Source organism: Equus przewalskii, chromosome 26, assembly GCF_037783145.1.
Source record: "Equus przewalskii isolate Varuska chromosome 26, EquPr2, whole genome shotgun sequence".
NCBI classification, from domain to species: Eukaryota; Metazoa; Chordata; class Mammalia; order Perissodactyla; family Equidae; genus Equus; species Equus przewalskii.
In genome coordinates, this window is record NC_091856.1 from 11,176,734 (window position 1) to 11,191,112 (window position 14,379).

General features: G+C 46.5%; 1 pseudogene; it reads right to left on the reverse strand.

The window, feature by feature from the left end:
- Window positions 1-2,214: 2,214 nt before the first annotated feature.
- Window positions 2,215-5,088, reverse strand: LOC139079586 (retinol dehydrogenase 14 pseudogene; annotated as a pseudogene).
- Window positions 5,089-14,379: the final 9,291 nt, after the last annotated feature.

Genomic DNA, 14,379 nt, shown 5'->3' on the forward strand with positions numbered 1-14,379 from the left:
ATGGCCCCAGGAGTAACCCCCAGCTTACAGCACAGAGCTGCCCCAGAGAACACAACTGCCGCCCCACTGGGCAGAGACACCAGCTCACCTCTGAACACAGGCGGGTCTGGAGGTCATCTCTAACAGTCCTGCCTCTGAGCTCTCCAGGAACTGCATCCACCTGTGACCACCACCACCAAAGTGGATTTCGTGGCAACTCTTCTTTGTGTCACTAGCATCCAAAAAAATTCTAGTATCTCTGATTAATGGAGTTTGATTCCTGTTTCTGGCTGCTGGCTGTGAGGGAAGCTGAGAAGGCAAGTTTCTGGGCTTTCTCTCGGGTTGGCACAGACCTAAAAGGTGGAGAATTCTCCAAACCAGCTAATTATGTAAATTAAGGATGTCTAGACTGATAAAGAATAAAATTAGTTTAATAATCATCCTGATGTTGTCAGGAAGAAGTAAGGGAGAGGGAGATGTAATTTGGGAGCTCTCCCCTTTACCCAGTCACCCAAGCAAGAAACCTCATGCCATCTGGTCTCCTCTTACCTCCCATGTTAAGTCCTGTGAATTTACTCTTGAACTTTCTACTCTCTGATTCCTCCCTCTATACCCTCTACCCTGGTTTAGGCCCTTATCAGTTCTCACCTGGGCTGTTGAAACAGCCACCTAACTGGTATCCCCACTTCCAGTCTGATTCCTCATTGCTCCAAGAATGATGTTTGTGAAACACAAGTCTCATCATGTCACTCCCCTACTTAAACGGTTTAATGATGGCGATCGCTCACAGGCTAGTATACAAAGCCCTTCATTACCTGACCCTGCCCATCTTTCCCGCTTCATCTCCTGCCACAACCCCAATACACCCTGGTGCAGAGGGAACATACCTCAGTCACAGCGAACTTGCCGGAATCCAGTATGATGGTTTTTCGCTCCCTTTGATTTCCTTTTGTTTCCTTTGCCTGGAGTTCTGCCCCATCTCCACCCATGAAATTCTCCTTTTTACTTATGGCCAGGTAAGTGTCATCTCCTCTGTTCCCAGAGAGAACATGAGACTCTTTTCTCTGTGCATCTGTAGCATTTGCACATCCATCTTGCAGTGTGCTTCTGGCTTGAGTCCATGGATGTTCCTTCTCTAGATCATGAGCATCTTAGTGGCATGGGTCTGATTTCAGCCCTCACTGAGCTCTTACTGCCTGGCTGAATGCATGATGGTTGGAGTAAAGAACCGAACAAGTAGCAACTTGGATTTGACCTGACCGTACTTCATAGAGTATGCTAAGTTTGGTGGGGGTTTTTTTTTGGGGGGGGGGGGAGTTTAATTGTAATAAATAAGTTGGATTAGCTAGGTTTGATGTTACTTGAATAAAATGGCCCATTAGAGATTGATGATTGGTAGATTGATAGGTAAAATGACACCCCTCAGAATATTCTAGTTTTAAAATGGAGGCTTTTGAAATTTGATGTCTCAAACTACTCCTTTTATACAAACACAAAATTCATAACCTTAACATTTTAGAAAAACTATTGTGTTGACTGATATTTTCAGTACTGCATTGTGTCAGCAGCCCATTACCCGGAAGCAACCTGCCTAAGAAGCCCTGTAAAGTGCTTTGAGTCCTGAGAGGAAAAACTTCTCCTGCTGTGCAGGGTTAGGATGATTAGAATTAAGACTGTGTTTGTGTTAATGCTCGGGACCCATAGGAGCAGTGATTTTTGCCTGTTTTGTTGACACATGTATCCCAAGTGCTTAGAATAGTGCCTGGTACATAGTAGGCCCTCAATAAATATTTGTTGAATGAGTGAATGGATAAAGGGCTGGCATTCAAGAACAGTATTTTCTCTAAATTCACTGAACTGAACATAGCTTTACATCCACTGAAATTCAGGGATAGAATTTCCAGGACTCAGAGGAGCTAAAGAAGAGTGATGGGGGTGGCTTTAGTAGTTCTGCTGGTCAGGGAAGGCCTGTCCGAGGGTGGTACATACGAGCAGGGACCCAAATGATGTGAGGGAGGAAGCCACAAGTATCTGGAAGAAGGGTGTCCAGCTTCTGCTCACCCCTACCCCAACCACTGCCCTGGCAGCTAAATTATTAAGACACAAAACTGCCTCTTAGTCTTACTTCCACAGCTCCCCTTGGAGATCTCCTCTAATTTTTTTTAATCAATATATTTATTCCAAGTAAGAATTTTACACACACACCAGGCATATTATTTCCACACAAATCCAGCCTTGCAATAATATTTAACACTTTCGCCATGAAACTCAAAGACATTTGAAAAACTTCTCAAGGTGCTTATTTTAAGTCACTGAATTCTTTAATATTTGTAATCCATGCTTGTTCAATTATAATTTTTAAAATATAATTGTATTGTTCATTATACCTATTTCAGTACTCATTATGCTTATTATATGTATTTAAAACATCTTTTCTAAAATTTTACGTTCTCCAAAAAATAACCTTTTAGTAACTTGAAAATATCCATATATACCTCTAAGCAGTACTATTATAAAATGAAAATTGTGTTTCAAGTAGCAAGTGCTCAAGCCACACCAATTTAACTGACATCCGGTTTTATAAATAGGTCTTTCACTCCCTGTTCCTATTTTAACATGCCAACCAGTACTTCACTGATACCCCAGGTTTCCTTGCATCAGACGCATCCATAGCTTTGGGCAACAGTCCATCCTCCTTACAATCCCCGAAGTACTTTCTTGACGCACCTTCTACTTCAGGCAAAGAGACTAAATAAATCGAAGTCTGGGCACCTTTTGCTGGAGTTTTGAACAAAAGCCCATGGCACCAAATTGAAAAGTGGTTTGACCCACAGTGGGATGTGTATGAGCCTCCCAAGATTAGTCCGCACAATACCAGGGGGTAACACTCTGACAGTAACGTACGTTGCGCCTTCCAAGCCGCGAGCTAATTCTCCGGTAAAAAGAATGTTCCCCACTTTGCTCCGACTAGAACAAAAGCTTTGATTATAGCTTTGTTCACTGTTCAAGTCTTCAAAGTTGATGTCTCCATGCTTATAAAGTTTGGAAGAAACTACCACAATCCTGCTGGGAGCTGAACTTTTGAGGAGTCCAAGACTGGTGAGCAGAAAGGGCCCCAGATGGTTCACCGCAAATTGCCTCTCAACCCCTTCGATCTTCATATAAGGGACTGAAGGATCCTTGCACTACTCGTCAAGACGTCCGCTCTAGGCGCTTCCTGCAGCATCTCCACACGGAAGGCGCACTGGGGGCAGCGAGGCGAGGTCCCACTCCTTGCCAACGAGCCCGCCAGTCCGCTCCGCCCGGAGGTGGGGACTCCGGCCTCGTGCATCTGAAGATCTAGCTGACCCGCCGCTGGCGCCGCCTCCGCGCGGGGTCCTGGCAGCCCACGGTCACCCACAACCCCCAAGCGCAGCAGCTAGGCGCCCAGGCCGCCCGTCGCCTCGTGGTCAGCACGGTCTTCCCATGCCCGAGGCCGGAGTCCCCACCTCCGGGCAGCCGCTGGGCCCCAGGATCAGCTCAGCAGCCAGCCACAGGGTCTCACCCAGTGCTGCCAGTAGTGCCGCCACTGCAGCCGCTGCCATAGCCGCCGGGGCGGAGGGCCCACTGGTCCCTCTGTAATTTCTAGTATAGTTCACATATCATGGGGAAGTTGATGCGCCTCCAATTAAGTAGGTCTCAAAATCCCCACTCAGTGCCCTGTGGCAGTTCAAAGGCCTCGCTGAGATTCCCTGGTTCCCCAGAGGCTCCCAACATTCCCAGGGCCTCTGTTGGATTATATTTCCATACCTGCAGTCTCCAAGTTGACCCAGGTGTTCAACAAAGCCCTTTCCACAGTGCCACCCCCCTAACAGGCGCCCACACACAAACCCAGTCACACACTGATTCATGAATCTTGGTCAACTCCACCGAAGACTGAGGGGTTGGGGGGAAAGGAGGTTGAGGTGGTTTGCCTCACTTAAAAAAATGAACAAACTTGGCATTAAACATTTAAAACACCTTTTGGGCATCCAGCCACAGGGGACTCTCCACCGGCCTAGCGCCCCATATCCTGGACACCATCTTCCCAGCTTCTCTCAGGCCCTCCTTGCCCCCTTCTTTCTCTGTTCCTCCCCTCTTCATCCCTCCTGCCTCTTTGCTCTTGGGAGCAAAAGAACATATTCTCCTTGTCTCAGGCAGAGCAGTTTGGCCAGCATCTTTTACTTCCTGGGTTGCTGCTCTCTCACATTTCACCCAGGCAGATTCTCAAGGCGTTTCTAGAAAAGTGTCACCCTGGAGCACACTCATAGTGCCAGCTGTCTGATAGATTTTTTCACTTCGTTACACCACTGAATTACAGTATCAGTCCTACTGTGGGGATAAACATGGAGGAGCCCTGAGGAGAGATGCTCCAGCCTGTCTCGGAGGAGGTGTTGAGAGGAAGGCCTTGCAGAAGAGGTGACAACTGAAGAGGGAATAGGAGTGAGCAAGCACCAAGGGCAAGGAGAGAGGTGGCACAACCCACGGAGCTTGGACAATTTTGCATTTGATAGAGCAGAGCATGCACGTGGGGAGGGGAAGCTAGGGAGATAAGCAGGGCCAACCCAAGAAATGTATTGCCTCAGCCAAAGGGTTTTAATTGTATTCAGAAAGCAATGTGAAGCCCGTCAAGGATTTTGAAGGATAACGCAAACAGATTTGCGCTTTTTTTTCTTTCTAAAAATCACTGCAAGGACTCCTCTGAGGATGGATGGACTGGAGGAGGGGAGAGAGCCTGGAGGCAGAGTGCCCTTGGCCTGGGGAAGGGAACAGAGCCAGAGACAGAGAAGAGGGGACGATCAGAGAGGGATGGAAGAGGCAGACTGGACCCAACCTGGTGAGTGACTGGCAGTGAGTCGGGAGGATGCAAGGATCAGACTGAGGATCAGGATCCCAGCAGGCTTCCAGCTGGCTGGCTGGTGGATGGCATGGCCGTCTGCTGGGAGGTGGGGCCCAGACAGAACCACAGACAGCTTTGGGGGCAGCTCATGGATTGATTCCCTCTAGTCCTCGCTTGCTGCTCATGGTGACTTCATGGGCTCCCAGCCTGCAGGACATTTGTTCCTCCCCAGTGTCTGTCAGCTGCAAGAGGAACTGCCACCTCCCCTGAGCTCTGTGCCAGCTGCAGCTGGGTGTCTTTGAGCACTTCCTCTCTTGTGTGGTGGCTGGTGGCCTGTGGCCTCCCCACAGAGAGGGGAGGCTGGTGCAGCTGAGCAGAGGAAAGAGGGCACAGAAGGCACTGTGAGGAACTCTGTGCTGTCTAATGGCTGTGTGACATCAGGCAATTCAGTTATCCTCTCTGAGTCTTAGATTCTCCATCTACAGCTTAGTGATGGGGAGAATACTTACTTCAGACATGTGTTTTAAGGATTTCAAATAATGCATGTGGTAGTGATTCTGTAAAGCGTAAAATCCTGTGAGGGGAGTGAAGGGAACTAATATTTGTGGGTATATGAATTGAGATTCTTCACCCACTGCCAACTCCTCTCAAGGAAGATCTGGGGGTCATGGAGATGGGCTTTTTGGAAGTTTCAATTCATCTTCGTTGACTCAGAGTCCCTTTGTAGTGAAAACAGGCCCTGGGAGGAGGAGAATGTACCATGAGCATGGTAATGTCAAGGTTAATATTTCACAACATGTAGGGTCAAAGTCACTTTAATTGGAAGAATTTCATGTTATACTGACTGTATGATCTTCATAAGTAAAGAATTCTTGTACAGACGTTTGCTCTAAGATTAATCAGAGGAAAGCAGGCTCAGGCATTACTGACAAAGAGAAACCAAACTGAAGTCCAGTCCTCACCCTCTCCCGAGTCCGCCCCAGGAAGCCTGGCCCGCTGCCCACCCACACACCCCCTTTAGCATTAGCAGGAGCCTGGGCCAAGAAGACCTCTCTTTACATCCAGCTGCAGGCTGCGGTGCACAGTCTGCAAGACACAAGGGACTAGGTACTGGGACTCTGTCAGTGGGGGTTGTGGGGTGAGGACAAGTGAAGGTTGGGGATACAAAGTCGGGGGAACGGGAGCACCCAGGTGGGACCTCCTTCAAATGCTTTAACAGTGAAACTTGTCCCCACCCCCTCAAGGGATGACTTAGCCAGAGTTCCAAATCTCGGTCCTCCAGCTTGACATTCTCACAGGGATTTATGTGCCCTTTAGTAAGAGAATAGCTCAAACCTCCAGCAAAACTCAGTGAGAACTCAGTTTTAGGAAGCCAGGCCTTGCCTGTACCTAAGCTCCTGGCAGAAGCACGCTGCTGCCCTGGGGACTTCCAGGCAGAGAGGATTAAGGAGCAGCAAATGCCAGTCCCAGCCAGTAGACACTGAGCCATCTCCTTGCTCCCTGGTTCCGTAAAAGACACTCGTAGTGGACAGACAGAAAGGTTCTCGCCCTTTCTACCCAGGACAGTCGGGCATGCTGGGGAAGGCTGCCCTCCCTTGAGGGATGCAGAGGCTCAGAGGAAGAGTCTGCATGAGCACTATCTCACCTTTCCCCTTAGACTCCATCCCCACCCCCAAATACACACACACACACACATCACACACATGCTGCCGCTGCCACCAAGACCTCCACCCACAACTTCCAACCCAATAAGTAGAAGTGGCTTTCCCTCAGGAAACGTGACTGTCTCCCACCCCTCCCTGGCCCTGTGATGATGGGGAGATCCTGAGCTGCCCCTGCCCACAGGAGCTCTCAGTGTGGTGAAGAGACAGTCCTAGAAGCCTGTGACAGTGACCTGCCCTCAAAGAGCATCTCAGTTCTGGGGTTCTGGGACCCCTCCAAAAGACCCAATAGTCCTCCCTACTCCATCCTGGCAAATGGGTGCCTGGGAAGTGGGGATGTTCCCAGGTGGCAGAGGGGGTATGTGGGGAGCACTAGAGGGGAGAGGGAGCAAAGAGAGGCTCCCTGACACCCTGATTATTTCTACTCCCCTAGGGACCCCAAGCCTGCCTCCCCCTGCCTAGCTGCCTTCCATCCTGGGTGCCAATGTTAGCTCAGCGACTGGAGATGGAAAGTGTGGCTGGAGGAAACCCGCAGGGTGACCGCTAGTAACCCAGCTACACGTGATGGTGGCCAGCTGCCAGTCGGCTCCCTCCTAGAGGCTTCCAGCTGGTAGCAGCTCTGAAGTCAGACAGGCAGTGGCTCCTGGGCTGTCCCAAGGGGACAGGAAGCCCAGGGCCTACACACCAAACTGGCTTCTAACACCCACCTAGATAACAGGCCAAGTGCAAGCAGGACTTCCTGAAGGCCCCAGGGTCTTAGGCCAGCTGGTGTGTCTAGACTAGAAAAAATAGAACATCAAAGCTTACTCACCCCCAGCTGAAGCAGATGGAACAACAGTTCCCAGAGCAGTTTCCATGCCATTATGTCATTTCACCTGCCTAACAACCCAGAGGAGGGTCCTGCCCACTCTGATCCTGGGCACGCCGCTCCGCCTCTCCGTGCCTCAGTGAGTCTCTGTAAAGTGGGGAGAATAAAAGTGCTTATAGCTCTGTGTCCTTTCTAGCTTTCTAGCTATGTGTTCTTGCAATGTATTTAACTTGATTGTGCTTCACTATTTCTCATTTGTCAAATGGGGTTACAAATAGAACCAACTTCATGGGATAGTTGGGAAAATTAAATAAGTTAATTCAGTTCATACGTTAAATAAGTTAAAACAATGGCTGACTACATAGAAAGTGCTCAGTAAATGCTAGCAACTGTTATTATTTCTGTTATTATTAATCTTAGGATTGTTATGAGGATTAACAAAATAAGAGCAGCTGGCATTTGTTGCATATTAACCACGTTTCTGGCACTGGACTCAGTCCTTTATAGGAATTGCCTTGTGGATACTGTTGAGTTCATGTTGCGAGCAGGACCTAACACATAGAGAACACTCAGGAAATGGCAGCTACTCTTATAATTCACCCTCTTTCCTAGTCTACGGAGGAGGAAACTGCTCAGAGCTTTAATGACTTGCCCAGGGCTACTAAGCTAATTAGTAGGAGCACTTTGACTTGAATCCAGGTCTTCTGGAAAACAGATCTCCACCATCCGGCAACCCTCACCTCCTCCCCCTGCTCAATCCTCAACATTTGCTCTGTAGCTAAAACTGGCTTCTCTTCAAGAAATCTGCCAGAGGACACATCTGCTGCTCAGTGGGAAGGCACCTGGGCTGCTCTGCACACAGCTGCCATTAGCGCCTACACTGGGAAGAGCTGAGCTTGCCTCTTGATGGCATTTCCCCTTCAGGGGCCAGCAGCCAGGCTCCAACAGGCACAGGTATGTGCAAGAGAATGAGATGGGGTCATGGACATTCCCAGGAAGCAGACCTGACCCCAACTCCAGCTTTGCCCTTCTACCCAAATGTCCCTCTGCTGAGATTCTGTGATAGAACGTACCAGAAAAGAGCTCTGAGTCCTCCCTAAATTGAGCAAAACCAGTCCACAACCAGCAACAGCCAGCTGAGGGGTGACAGGTGTTTGCCTGCATGTTACATCTGAAAGGCAATGTTCCACTGAAGACACGACTTCTGGACTGTTGGCAAGTCACTTCCCTCTCGAGGCCACAGTTTCCTCATCTGTAGTATTAAAATACTAATCTAGTTGGATTGTTCTAAGGAGCAAACAAGAGAACGGGTGTCAGAGCACAGGGCCTGGCATCCAGGAACATAGGCAGGAGGGGAGTTAGCCCACAGTACGCACTCCACAAATGCTCACTGAACAGCTGAAATCTGCCAGCCCAGAGCACTGAGGTGCATACAGTAAAGGGAGCATGGACACCGTGAGGTGGAGAACACGCAGACGTGAGACCTCGACCTCTACTGAAGAATAAAAGCACGTGTGCGATGCAGGTGGCTCCTTTCCGACCTGGAGGAGGACACTTTCCAGAGACTTTACAAAACCCCACTTACCACAGAGGGTAGAGAAGCTGTGTGGCAGAAGGCACAAGATGACAGCCATAGGCAGATGTGAGCAGTGAGGTGACCAGGAAGCAATGGAGCTGTCTTTACCTTTGATACCCCAGTATTCATAGCATGAGCTGGTCCTTGTGGGAACAGGCACATGCTGAGAGGGAGCCAGGGCGGTGGTATACTGGGGCTGCCATGTTATCGGCTCACAAGAACTAATTGTTAAGTTTTCAGAACTTTTGCAAACTGGTTGTTACTGTACTAAGTGTATGTCACTTCATCTTTGCTGCAAGCCTATAAGGTAGGCATCATGCCCATTTTGAGGTGATAAAATGGAGCTTTCAAGAAGTGATTTTTTGGTGTTGCTTATTTCCCATTGGACAGTTACACGGACCTATCACCCAGGGCCCATTTGAAGCCTGGCCTGGGAGGGATGATTTGATGCTGAGACTGCAAGACATACAGACAAAGTAACTCAAATCCAACAGAATGCCAACTCTCAGTGAGCTGTCAGATGAGTAACTCTGACATTAAGATGCATGCGACTTTCTAATGCCTTGCCCGCTTACATACCACCAATGCAAGCTAGGACAGAAGCTTGGAAAAAAATTAAATGAATCTGCATTGTCATTCTGGAAATGAGATGACTTCATTTTCAGTGGTCACAGGAACATCACCAACTCTCATCCCCCTCTCATTTTTGCTCTCTTTGCCTTACCCAGCTACCTAACATTAAAATGTCTCTGCCTGTAGGGTCAGCCTCGCAAATCAGTTCCCACTTCTGACAGGAGCAGGAGGCACTTTCAGTGGCCTGTGTTCTCTCCCTCAATCCTATGAGCTTAGGAATTGGTCATACTCCTAGATCCAAGATCTGGTGTCCTAGCCTCCAAACCACTGGGCTCCCAAGATCCCACCAACCAGAGACCTGAGTGATTTAGGAATAATAATGCAGCTTTGAAGTTAGAGAGACTTAAATTCCAACACTACCACTTGACCTTGCACAGGGACAGTGTACTAGTCAGGATGGACTAGGCAACAGTGCTAAAAACTCAGCAACTTAAATTAAGAAAATTTATTTCTCATCATAATATATGTGCAACGTAGGTCAGTGGAAAGCAGTGTTCCACATAGCCACTCAAGGACTCAGGCTGAAGGACGCTCTATCTTGTAATGCCACCATCACAACACATGGTCTTCAGGAATACTAAGATGGCAAAAGAAGGCTAAAAGGTCAAGCTTGAGTTTTTCACCATCTTATCCTAGAAAAATGACACAATGGCACTTCTATTTATGGTCCATTGGTTAGAACTGGTCACATGGCCCTGACTACCTGCAAGGAACGAGAAAGCATACCCTTCCATATGCTCAGGAAGTGGAGAGACCTGGACATGGCTGAATAACTCTACTATAGCCAGTATCACAACATGTGGAACTACTGTGTGATTTTCCTCCTTCAAGGTTCCTACAGAGCCCACAGACCAAGCATTCATTAGGCTGGTGGAAGGCCTGTAGCTGGTATAACTACTCATCATCGGACTCCATCCCTGCTCCACCCTCACCCTCAATGGCACCCACAATGAACTGGCTTATGTCCAGGGCCCTTCTTCCTGGTCGGTCTTGCCTTACTGTCCTGCCTTCTACCTCCAAGCTTGAGCCCTACCCTCAGAAAAAATCTGTAAGACGGGAGGTTTCATGTCTTGTCCAGCTCTTGACAGTTTTTAAGAGCAGCGTCTATCAATGTTTTTGGCAGTGAAGTCATCTTGGATCCTCAACTTCTTAGAAGCCAAGGGGCCAAACAATCCACAGTCACAATAAATTTACTGCTGAAGATACAATCCCTCAGCTGTCCTAAGGAAGTGATCGAATACGCAGAAAAGGGTTATGTACAAAGACGCTTATTGAAGCATTGTTGATAAGAGCAAAACACTGGGAAAAACCTAAATGTCCAGCAAAGGAGAATATTTATAAATATAAATCATCCACTGATGGATGTACTGGTTCTGCCTGCCAAGTTCATCAGGGTAAAAAGAAAAGACAAACTCAGATTATTTATTGTGATAGAATTAACTGGGAGCTTCCCTGTCACTGTGGGTCACAGTGTGATTGCTCTCATTTTGTTTGCCCTGCAATTATACTTTCCCAAGTGGATTTTATTGGCTCATTTTAGGGCCATTCTATAGAAAGCATCTCTATTGGGCAGCCTATACGTGGTTGGATAGACTTTGCCAGTGCGTTGGTCCCCTATCCAATCAGCTGTGTTTAGGGGAGCAGCCAGCTCTCCTCCCAAGTGGAGAAGGTTGTTCTGGTCTCTAATGAATCCCCCTTCAGTCTGTCTAACTCGGTAGAATAATATGCAGTCTTTAAAAATTGTATTTACCAAAAGTTTTTAAAGAAATGGGGAAATATGCAGGAAATAAAATGTTAAATAAAATATTAAAAAGTTTGATCTATATTCTGACACATGCTACTACATGGATAAGTTTTAAAGACATTATGCTAAGGGAAATAAGTCAGTCACAAAAGGACAAATAATGTATGATTCCACTCATACAAGATACCTAGAATAGCCAAAATCATATAGACAGAAAGTGGAATGGTAGCTTCCCAGGGCTGGTGGGAGAGGGTAATGAAGAGTTATTATTTAATGGGTCCATAATTCCAGTTTTGCAAAATGAAAAAAGTTCTAGAGATGCATGGTGGGGATGGTTGCACAGTAATGTGAATTTACTGAATACCACTGAACTGAAAACTTAAAAATGGTTAAACGATAAATTTTGTTATGCATATTTTACTACAATTTAACAAACTGAATCTATAGTATCACGTCAAGAGGTGTGTGTGTGTGTGTGTGTGTGTGTGTAGGCCTAGCACTCCGCCTTTGGTAATGAGGAAAAGATGCTACAGTTTCTTCCTAAAGTATCTTCCTTTAGCTAGTGCAAAGACTGGCAGACTATTATCCACCAGCCAAATCTAGCCTCCCATCTGTTTTCATAAATAAAGTTTTATCGGAACACAGTCATGCCCATCATCTACATATTATCTATGGCTGCCTCTTTGCTACAATGGCAGAGTTGAGTTGAGAGACAGTATTGTCCAGAAAGCCTAAAATATTTGCTATCTGGCCCTTTACAGAAAAAGTTTGCTGACTCCTGCATTGAGGGCACACATGGAGGCCAGAAGAATGATCAAAATTTTAATGTGGGTTCCAAGTCCTGTATTTCAAACCAACAGAGTCCACATGCCTGGAGATTCCAGAGTTGATGTCTCTTCTCGAGTCAGTTGTTTTCTAACTTCTCAACAGGCTCAGAGCCTTCATTCTAGACTCTTAGGATACCCCATGAGGCTACTCTGGAACCTACAGGTGAAGGAGACAAAAGGAAAAGGGGCTCTCATGGTGCATCTGATTCGTTCTCTTCCTGGAGTTGTGTTGCCTAAGATCTTCCTCAGTTACCCAAAGCTTGGAATGTACTAGAAAGAGAGGGAAAGGACATCACATCACATTTTCAAACACAGATATAGTTTAGAAATCTGGAAGAATGTGTACCAAAAAATTCACTGTGATATCTCTGGGTTGAGATTATGGACAACTTTTAAATTCTTCTCTATAAATTTCTGTATTTTATGGTTTTTTACAATGAGCATGCATTGCTTTTATAATCAGAAAAACTAAGTTATTTTCGTACTTTAAAAATTAGTAATGGAAACAAACAGGAGCACAGCAGGTTGAAACTGAAGGAGAACCACATGGGAGACATTTCAACAGGGTCAGAAATCTGGGCAACAATTAGCCAATCTCAGTTTGTTTTCTTGACCTAAGCTCTTCTCAGAAAGAGCTGAAATCTGGCGAGCCCAATATTTTCATGGCATGTTCAGCCACATGGCCCATAAATTTCATTTGTCCTGGCACTCTCAGCTCCTCTGAGAACTCCTGTGCCCTCTAGGCCTTTAAAAGCAGCCTCTAAGCTGCCACATACTTTTTTTCTCCATTTGGCCATAGGTCCTCTTTGTAAAGGCCACAGACATTGGTTCTGAAGAGCTGAAAAAGTCAGACAGACCTGAGTTGGACATGGGCTCTGCTACTTAGCTGAGCTTGGACCAATTACACTAATTTATAAAAGGGAGGTAAATCCTAGCTTAGGGAGGAGAAGAAATTCTCCTCTCCTCTGCCCATACACCTTCCTCCTCTCTCAAAGCTAATCTGAATTGTAGACAGTGACTGGGTGGGTTCAAAGCTCCTGTAAACTGGTGGGTCTCCTCTCTCTCTCCTCCTTCCTGGGGGTAAGAGTAAACAAAGGAGCAGGGCCTTCTCTCGCATGGAAGGAGGCACAGCCATTGTGTACGCATTCCTTTGGTTTCCTGTGAAGTAGCTGGTAACAGAGTGGTGACATCCTAAGATTTGGGTTTAAATTTAGGGAGAGGAAAAAAGACTCCAAAGACCTCGCCTTGCCTGCACTAGTTTTTTGACTCAAGCCTAGATAGTTTCTTCATATTATAGAATCAAGACATGGTCTTACAAAATTTGAAAGAATGTCACCTTAATCTGCTACACCCCACCACTACTCCTTCCAATATCTACCTCACAGAGCTCTAGAGAGGACTCAATGAAACTAAATGGGATAAAGCAGCTCATACAAAGCTAGGTGCATAGTAGAAGCTTAGTATCAAGGAACTTTTTCCTTCTCCTCTTCCTCCTTCTCCTCCCCTCTCCTTCCTCGTCCTCTTCCTTCATTCTGATCTTAAAACCATTCCTCTAATCACCATAACATTTGTCCCATTGAATTACAAACACCAAATTTACTACCTTTTTAGTGCCTGGGAGGACTGAGCTTTTTTGTGTGGTGGGTTTGTTACCAAATTGAAGTGGTTATAGGTAATTTTGGTGCTTTCTTTCCTTTTAGCCTTTACGTTATACTTGTGTTTACTAACCTATTCTGATCTAGAGTTGGAATTTTCTGATTCTGTCTATTTATCACCTTGCTCAAAGCTTTGTAACCCTTTCCCTTTTTGTTTGAGGTAGGAGGACTCCTTTCCACATTTCTTATAAGGCAGGTCTAGCAGCAGTGAACTCTCGCAGCTTTTGTTTGTCTGGGAAACCCTTTACTTCTCCTTCATATCTGAAGAATAAATTTGCTGGGTAGAGTATTTTTGGCTGATAGCTTGCTTCCTTCAATATCTGGTGTATATGATTCCACTCTCTCCTAGCCTATAGAGTTTCTGCTGAGAAATCCACTGATAGCCCAATGCGGGTTCCTTTCTGAGTTATTATCTCCTCTCTGGCCACCCTTAATATTCTTTCTTTGTCATTGACTTTTCACAGTTTTAATGTAATATGCCTTGGAGAAAGTCTCTTCATGTTGAGATACTTAGGAGTTCTATTAGCTTCATGCCCTTGTATACCCAGTTCTTTCTCTGGGTTTGGGAAGTTCTCAGCTATTATTTCCTTGAATAAGCTCTCTGCTCCTTTCTCCCTCTCTTCTTCTACTGGGGTCCC